The sequence below is a fragment of the Pecten maximus genome, unplaced genomic scaffold, assembly GCF_902652985.1.
Source record: "Pecten maximus unplaced genomic scaffold, xPecMax1.1, whole genome shotgun sequence".
NCBI lineage: Eukaryota > Metazoa > Mollusca > Bivalvia > Pectinida > Pectinidae > Pecten > Pecten maximus.
This window is the reverse complement of record NW_022980872.1, coordinates 594-10,964: the sequence shown is the minus strand read 5'-3', so window position 1 is coordinate 10,964 and position 10,371 is coordinate 594. Positions and strand designations below refer to the sequence as shown.

At 34.5% G+C, this 10,371-nt stretch overlaps 1 long non-coding RNA gene across 1 annotated transcript; it reads right to left on the bottom strand.

Moving 5' to 3' along the window:
- Positions 1–487: 487 nt before the first annotated feature.
- LOC117319779 lies at positions 488–9,739 on the bottom strand. The gene is made up of 3 exons (XR_004530819.1): positions 9,577–9,739; positions 8,035–8,127; positions 488–6,237 (listed from the first exon to the last, which is right to left on the bottom strand). It is a non-coding gene; the product is annotated as an uncharacterized LOC117319779 (long non-coding RNA).
- Positions 9,740–10,371: the final 632 nt, after the last annotated feature.

Below are 10,371 nucleotides of genomic sequence, written 5' to 3'. Positions count from 1 at the left end.
CGATATCAGTAAATCTATCAACTTAAAACTAAGAAGATTACTGATTTTGCATTAAACAATAATGTTCGTTTACAGTACTTCCAGTACTTTGATTCAATCGGATATGATTTTGCCGACTGCGACGGCGCCTGTCAAAAGTATCTTGCCGTGTAAAACCTCTAACATTGTTGAATAGGGCCATCCTACAAAATGTATCTGCTCAACCACTTGAGGTCAGAAGAGCATAATAGCCGTGGCTCTTAAAATGTCAAGGAACTGCATATTCTAAATGAGAAGGAAACAACTCGGGATTGATTAATGCATAAAATTTATTTAGATTTACAACACGTATACATCACAGCACAATAAGGAATAATTAATGGAATATAATTTAAAAGCACCGTTATAATGCTTGCATAATAATAAAAGTAACAATAGAAAGGCTACAAATCCTATTGTATTAATGATAATACAATTATTGTTAGAGACACCTTATATAAAAGTTTCATTCAATATACATATTCTACTGGCTACAACTGATAAAAAGTATTGCTTCATCTTGTACACGACCACAAGCTTCTTTGCCTACATGCCCATAATTAATAATAATGCATGGTTCATACAGACCTATATATTTGAAGGTCGTTGAATATTGAATTTCTCTATAAAAAGTATGTAGAAATGAAGCCAAAGAACTCTAACATATTAGTCCTTGAATTTACTTTTTAAACTTTATTTATTTTACAACAATTGCGAAACAAGTTTACCAACTTATATAAATCACTCTTGTTGGCCCAGATGGAAGAAGGGGCCGAGTGGTTAAGGTGTCCCAACACTTTATCACTTGCTGTCCAATTTTAATTCATGGAGAGTAAAAAATGCTTGAAAAACACTGATTAATGTGTTCAAACCATGAAACAGAGCAGCGACACAGACACACTGTTCAATATATGGAAAGGTCTTATTGGGTATGGAGGAGGGCACTAGAGTATATTAAATTAAATATCCGAGTGCCCTCCCCGATACCCAATAAGGCCCATCCATACAATGTTCGGCGGGCTAGTAGATGACACTAGTGCCTGTGACAATGAACACACTATTTCAATATACCTCTAAATGTCACCCAACAGTGACTGTGACTAGATGTTAGAACTAAAGCATTGTAAGTGGTTTAGTATATATTCGTAGTGTAAAAGGATACATTTATATTAAGATACCGGTACACCATTTAAGAAGATATTTTGGAGATCATAAGAAATTGTTGGTCAATCAATATATCATCTTCGCTAGCCAAGGCTTCCGATTACGTGGAGTGAAATGTAATCAGAAGCCTTGGCTAGCGAAGATGTCCATACACAAATACATGTACACACAAACACGTGAGGAAAAACTTATATTGTGCAATCTAGAGCTGATATACACTCTAAATATTAACAGCTTGTCCACACTTTGATTACGAATACAATGTAACACACCTTGATCCTGCACATTTACCATCCCCAGACCTAGAAATGCTACAAGTACATGTATAATAGTCAATGCCTCTAGTGAGACTGGGGGCAAATTATTATTATTTCATTTATTTATTTTTTTACATTTTCAGTCTCAATCTTATAATTTTGTGAAGTTTAATTTAAGTTTGGCACATGTGATCAGCAGCATTATATATATATATTTCTAGAAGGTGTGAAAGAATCCAGCTTGTTAGAAGCAATAGAAGTAAATTAGAGTATATATATATACTTATAAGAAATTCAAACATCTTAAAGTTTCCGGAATGTTCGAGATGCATCAGAAAATTTGTTCCTGACATTGAGGTGCTTATTTGAAGCTAACAGTGCATTCATGGGTTTGGTAAATCGGTAAACATGTTATTTCATGTACAAGTACAAATGTTCCTTTGTATAGAACAATGGTACTGGATATTTGCATTGTGTATCTTTCAATAATAACTTACAACAGTTCATCAGACAAACAGTATACATTCAATACATGTATTAATCATTCAACCACTAACGATGCAAGAAGAAAAGTTATTTAATGAAAATATTTAAATATTCCAAAAATGGATGAAGGCAGTGCCATTCTAGATAAATTTGTAAGTATACAATTTTTAGCATACATGTAAATGGAACACATATTGATCCCTGATTCATGAAATTTGTTCTTGTAGCTAAAATGCAATTGTCATCTATAATAGAGATGACCTTGAAGAAGTGTCCATGTTATATTGAGTTTCAAGCTTTTATGTTATATATCAAATTAATCTACAAAATAAATTCAATACGACATGGGATTGAGTGTTAGATTCTATTTACATTTACAGCATTTTAAATGAGTTCTCAATTCATATGAGATGCTGGATACATTTAGTCTGGCTAAATACATACATGTGAAATATTGATCTTCCTCTGACAGGAAAAGTGGATATTATATACAAAATACCCCTTCTCCTGGTACAAAGGGAAATTTTATGCTTTTAATGTTGGCTAATTTTGATCATCTGCCAATATGGCAAACTTTATAGAGTACAAAACTAGTACTATATACAGCTAGAATTCACTGATCCCATGCTACAATTGATAGAGTTGGGAAATATACCGCATTTATCCTTATATCGAGTCCCCGGGGCAAACACACAATCTTCAATTTAACTGAAAGGTAGAGATACAAAAATGTACCTGGTGTGTGTGTCATATTATATATAATTACTGGGCAATGAAATGGCATTTAGTGGCGTTTCCAATGGCCCACATTAGAAAGGGGTGGGCTTATTACCAGACATATCCGCGAGCTCACTTCCAAATAAACAAGGACAACCAAATGTGGTTTATATATATTAAAGAGAGGTTACACATTCTGATGGCAGTGATAAGCTATTAGGTATCCTATAGCTGTATTCTTGAAACAAATTAAAAGATCAACTTGTTACAACTTTGACAAGTACTGTATACTATTAACTATCTATGTTTGAAATATGTCCAGCTTTCCATCTTACTGAGCCATTATTATCGCGACATCTATAACAGAACTTCACGTTAAATCAGACTCTCAGCTTCTCATTCTTCTTTTTCAGCTTTATGCATAAGATAATATATGATATTAATAAAAGTATGGAAATTCAATTAACAATAAGAATAGTAAACAAATACAAAATGTATCAAATTTTTATAAATTTTTGATCCCATGAACCATCATCCCCAGTATTTGGAACACAACATACAATGTATACATGACCAGCATATCCAAAGTACATAATAATAATGATAATTACGAGTGTTATATATGGAGAGGACTGATATAGGCTTGCCTGTTGTCCAATCCATTTGTTTTAATTTATTGCAATAAAATTTGTTGAAATGAAATATACCACTGTATCACAGCAACATAGCCGTCTCAAAGTGGTTCACAAATAATTATCCATGGTTATAGCCAATGTCTTTCTCAACTCCCATAGGAGCACACAGCTGGAGTTGCCATTTCGGTACTAACACCTTTACTGTATCAAGACATTTCATGTGTATATGCATCAATACAATTTTTTTTTTCTTAAAAAACTGAGAGAAATACGTACATGATGAAAGCATGCTAAAGTATACAAGCAAAACTACTACAACAATTATAGATATTTATAAAGAAAAACAAAAATATCTTTATCACAGACTGAAGAATAAGATGTGCACATAAAAACTACAAAGATAAGATTGGTCATTTATACTTAATATGGATATGAAAACCAGAGAAAACCACTATAACCTGTTGAGATTAGGTTATGTCAGTCCTGAGTTGTAAATTGTGGAGCACAGATGTTTAAATTTCCTTACTCATTGACTCCAAGCTAGTCTATCGAAATCTTGGGTCATGAGCAAGGCTACAGATCAACCATAACATCTCGGCCAATATTCTGTCAAGACTCTGTATCAAACCTCAAAGGTATGAAAGGTATGTCACGTCATTTGATACATATTTCTGTGCAGTAAAGTAAATCAAAAGTGCATCAATGAAACAGCTTCCACGGACACTCCACAAGAAAGAAATTTCAACTATGTGTATGTATATAGAGTCTCGTATCTAAAAACACTTTAAGGTACTGTGTCTACTAGAGTGACAGGTAATGCGGTTTCTGATTAAAGCCCCAGGGTATAGACATAATTTTAACATTCTTTCATGATAATTATGATTAAGCACATACAAGAATGTATTTAAATCTGCTAAACTGATTGCATGAGAAAACGCAAATATTAGTACCTGGGAAATTGTGTTTTCCGTCTAAGGAAATGTAGCAGTTCAAGGTTTGATTAAAGTCTAGATGGAATCGGCCGCGATGTTACCAGTGACTGGTGATATGTCCTATAGTATTGTAGCAGTAGTAGAATTATACATTGTAAGAATAAAGTAGTTACTAGATTGTACTATACATTAAACTTCCTGTATGTTTTCTTGTGAATTGATATCTAATCACTGTTTTAGATCAAAATAAAACTTAAATTGTTATTATTGGTCTGAATTGCATGCCATCTGTAAACAAAAACTCTTATTCTAACAATGCATAAAACAATACAAAAATAAACTTACATAATATATTATTTGTCTCAGGATATCGTGACCCTAATGGGGTCAAGTAACCAAATAATAAAAGAAAAAATTGAGACCGCAGCAGTACACTATAATAACTTAATTGCTACAAAACAAATGAGGAAAACCCTCCTGGCTAATATAAATGTACCAGAAAGAATTACCAACTTACTTGTAACATACACATGCATTCTGGAACATAAAATCCCCATCCCATCCCACCAAACCACCACCACCCCTCAAAAATGGTATCAAAAGCAGGGTATAAATGTCTGCATGATAAAACATAGCTCTTCAACCAGTGATCATTTCACAGTTAAATACTTGCCTGAAAGAAAATTACAACATTCCCCTAGCTAGCCTAAAATTGTTGAAAGGTTACTGTCCAGGCATAAAAACCAACAAGTGTATTTCCTTAAAATTTCCTATCATCCATCTTTGAGAAAAATATCAAAATATACATAGTATAAATATGTCATCATCATAACAATACAATCCACTTTCTAATCACGACATTTGTTTGAAACTATTCAAATCACTGTGTTGATTTAAAAAATTACACAGAACAAATACCATGAAAACTATAGTATGGCATGCTATCATTGGGAAGATTCAGGATTTTATATTTATATGCTCAGAAGGTGAAAATAAAAAGTAAAAGGATGAAAATTCCCATCCCACTGCCAAATTAGTGTGACATTCAAGGACTATATCTGTCTCCATTTACTGTTTGTTTTGTAAGGATCAGACCCAAAGAAAAATAGATCATGACTAAAACTTCACAAGGAGCATATGTGGATCCAGGCTAAAGTTACTACAAATGATTTCTCTAGCACCACAATCCAATTCTAATCTGACATATATAGGAACTATTCAAAAGACAAATAATTCTTCACATAATTACCACATGGCAGCTAGTATGTGTGATTGAATGATAAAATCTAATCATTCTCTGACCATTTTTAAGGTATACAGTTTTCAAAAACTGTTGATACTATTTTCAGATGATACAGAAAATGTTTTACTAAACTTTTTTTTGTTGCATATATTGAGCATAACCTGACTGCCAATATCCTAGACACATGTTTTATACTTCTGGGTGCCCCAAAAGGGTTCATTAATTGTCACTGTTGAGGTTATCCCTTGTCCTAGGTATAAACTAAATGGGGCTCCAGAAGGGATTTTACAGCAGTGTTGATGATGTCCCTTTACCAAGGTAAAGACCACTTGGGGCCCCAGAAGGGGTTCTGTGTCACTGATCATGATGTCTGTTGTTCTTTGTATATACTACTGGGGCCCCAGAAGGGGTTCTGTGTCCGTGTTGATGATATCCGTTGTTCTAGGTATATACTACTGGGGGCCCAAGAAGGGGTTCTGTGTCCGTGTTGATGATATCTGTTGTCCTAGGTATATACTACTGGGGGTCCCAGAAGGGGTTCTGTGTCCGTGTTGATGATATCCGTTGTTTAGGTATATACTACTGGGGGCCCCAGAAGGGGTTCTGTGTCCGTGTTGATGATATCTGTTGTCCTAGGTATATACTACTGGGGGCCCCAGAAGGGGTTCTGTGTCTGTGTTAATGTTACTTTCTGCAGCTGGCATTGAGTATGATGTTTGGCGATCAAGGATATCTTTTTCCCGATCATTCCTCATGATTGGATTGGATCGGCTCTTCATCATTGACTGTCAAAAACAATGTATACAATAATATTACCCAACAATGAAATGAATGGATTCCCAAATAGAATGTTTCAATACCAAATAATTTCATCATATATTTTTTTCCAGAAATTATTAAACAAAAGAGTACACCTTATTTGAGGGCTTAGAGAGTTTATATGAAGACAAAAACAACTTCACTATAACCAGGGGTTTTAATGTAATATGGAAACAGATAAAAATAGCAACAGTGACCTTGACTTTGACCCCAGAACCCTGAAACTTGAAATTGTCAGACTATGATATGATCATGTATCATTGTGTGAAATTTGATCAAAATCCCTTGAGGAATGAAGTTGTTAGAGTGCTAGAATTCTGAAAAACTCAGGCATTTACATACATACGTCCATATACATGTACATACAAGACAGATGGAAAGGAAACCAAAAAGACCCCCCTGTTTCACTAGTAGGGGAATAATAATGAACACAAATTGACCATATTAATGTGTAGGTGTTATATATATGGTAGAATATGAAGAAGAAGAAAAGCTACCTCAGCAAACTTATTATTTAACACACTAACTTGTGTTTTGATTACATCTCTACCCAAATGTCTACATCTGAAATAAGATATCTGAAATAACATTTAAGTGTTTCACTTAAACTTATTTAACTTCACCAGAAAAGCTAAAAGCATATATTAAATCTCAACCAACATAAGCAGAAAATCTCTGACTAAATAATCATGCAAGCCAAATCCAATAAATAAACAGAATCTTTCTTGAGCTCAAACCAAACACATATTTCTGTCCAGCTGAACGACTTGGGTTGCATTTAAGACATTTCAGCACTTAACATGCAACACTATCAAATGTATTGATTTTTTCTTTTTTTTTTTCTTTTTTTTTTCTTTTCTGTTAAAATGATACAGAATTATCCCAGCCCTCTGTGACACAGGATATTAATTCACAAACTCATTTTTTTTAATCTATCAATCCATTATATTTATTTTGTTTCTTTCCTGTTCATTTTGATATTCAAGGAATAAAATTGAAGATTAATTCATTGTTTTTGTAAAGACACTCATGACTTCCTACCTTATACAAGGAATTATAATACATACATAACACAATAGGGACCGATATATGAATTAAATAATATTAAAAAATAAATATAAATAAATACTGCTTTAATTGGGTTATTGTTTGAAGTGACCATCAAACTGGTCATCACCTATTTGGTCACACAAACTGGTCATCACCAGTTTGGTCACCACAGACCCTTGACAGGTACATTTGGATGATCAGCTTCAGTTGTATTGTGTCTCTTTTACATATATATCTACACACTGCCATCTCTTTTTAATTTGTGTCATCTGCAACATCGCACAAAACCATGTGACTCAGGTTAGATATTGATGGATAAGGATGTATGTTAATAGTTAATTCTAAATTGATAGGACAACTAGAACTAAGAAAACGTGACCAGGAGGGTAGACTGGTGCTAAAATTTACATAGGATAAACAGAAATAACTTCATGAGCATTACCACACATGCAGAAGAAAAGCAATCTCAGAAATAAATTTTCAACAGATTTCAGAGATTTTAAGCAGAAAATCACATTTTTATGCTATCCTGGCAAGTTGTTGTATTGAGTGTAGGGGAGATTAGGCAAATGTTGGAACACACCACTTCAATATGTCTGATTAGTATGTTAGAAGTAGTTGGATTAAAATACACCGTTAATTATATAGCTTCATTAAGCTTTAGGGAAGGAGAGAACAGCAAACAAGCTAGCAGACATCCATATGGAACTCACAAGATCTAGAGATTCCATCAATACCTGAGGGTCAGTGGCGACCCCGGCGACAGCCCCCTGGTTATCCACTGAGACCTGGCGACTATGCACAATCTGTGTAATGGGAAGTGAATGGAATTTGGGAAGGATGGAAAAACTAAATAAAGACAACACTGGGGAAGGGTGACACGGCTAATGATGACAACATTTGACCTGTACAGACAACACTGGGGAAGGGTGCCATGGCTAATGATGACAACATTGGACCTGTACAGACAACACTGGGAAAGGGTGACACAGCTAATGATGACAACAATGGACCTGTACAGACAACACTTGGGAAGGGTGACACAACTAATAATGACAACATTGGACTTGTACAGACAACACTGGGGAAGGGTGACATGGCTAATGATGACAACAAAATGGACCTGTACAGACAACACTGGGGAAGGGTGACACAACTAATGATGACAACATTGGACCTGTACAGACAACACTTAGGAAGGGTGACACGGCTATTGATGACAACAATGGACCTGTACAGACAACACTTGGGAAGGGTGACACAACTAATAATGACAACATTGGACTTGTACAGACAACACTGGGGAAGGGTGACATGGCTAATGATGACAACAATGGACCTGTACAGACAACACTGGGGAAGGGTGACATGACTAATAATGACAACATTGGACCTGAACAGACAACACTGGGGAAGGGGGACATGGCTAATGATGACAACAATGGTCCTGTACAGACAACACTGGGGAAGGGTGACACGGCTAATGATGACAACAATGGTCCTGTACAGACAACACTGGGGGAGGGTGACATGGCTAATGATGACAACAATGAACCTGTACAGACAACACTGGGGAAGGGTGACACGGCTTATGATGACAACAATGGACCTGTACAGACAACACTGGGGAAGGGTGACACGGCTAATGATGGCAATAATGAACCTGTACAGACAACACTGGGGAAGGGTGACATGGCTAAAGATGGAAACATTGCACCTGAAGGAACTGCATGTCTAGTTAATGATGAAGAGTTTGTAAACAGAGATATGTACCTGACATATTATTAAACATTACTGATATTCTGTATAGTAACAGGAGTATGTTCATGGTGTGCTGCCCTCAGGTCAGCTGGACTACCTTATAGGATTATGTGATGAGTAATTGGATTAGAAATACAGATGTACATAATTGTCATCAAAATATAATTATCATATATTATACATAATGTACATTATAATATGACATTTAAATGTAATGCAAAAGATGAAGCAACTTAAAACAAAAATCATGCAGAAGAAAAAGCAATCACTTTACTTCAAATTAGAAAATGCCAACAAAAAACGACGAAAATGAATTTGTGAAGATAAGTATTCTAAGCATTAAAAGCAGTAATTAATGACTGCCATCTTGAATCAAGACATTTCTGTATTATGATCAATCTATTTTTAAATTTTAGCAAAATAATTTCAAGCAATTAGTTAATTTATTTTTTTGATTAATTATCATTATATCTTGCTGAACACACCACACTTACCCGGTCCCGTCGAGCTTTCTGTGCCCGTGCTACCTGTATCCGTTTATGAATGTCTACATAAACATCTGTCTCGTCTATTATCTCCTCCTGAATGAGCTCTTCAATCACATCCTCTAGAGTTATGATACCTATAATCTACAAAACAAATAAACAAAATCAGCCATCGATGATCATGGTGACTCAGCTTCATTTGCATGTTAAACATTTTTTAAATGCAAAGTTTGTAAATAGATTCACATTTTCATTTTCTTATTATAATTTTAAACCCGGTTCTTTAAGATGGCTTCCTGATTTTGTTTTTTATGTTGGAAACTCTAGATCACGAGATTTTATGAATACCTGTTCTCATTATCATAACCATTATTTTCATGATTACTTTTTAATTGAAATTAATTTGTCAGTCTGAATTAAAATCTAAAAAATATTTTCAAGACATTTTTAATTCAAAAACTTATCTATCTGACAAAAGAGGATGATACCAGGGGTATGTCTTCACTGGTTAAGGTGGTTCTAGCATCAGAATTAAAAATTCATAAAATAACATTAATACTGTAATAATATTGAAACCCTTGTATATAGCTGCAATATAACGCTCGGCTAGAAAGAAATTCTCTTTCACACCATTCGTTGAGTAACTCAGGGGTCACAGGTTCAATTCCCATCAGAGTTATTGAAATGAATATAATTAATAATGACCTCTGTTACAATATTGATAGCATACAATGATTAACTTTTAATGAGGTCAATATGATAATGGTTTATCAACCTGGTGAAGGTATAATTCCCTATGCTGGA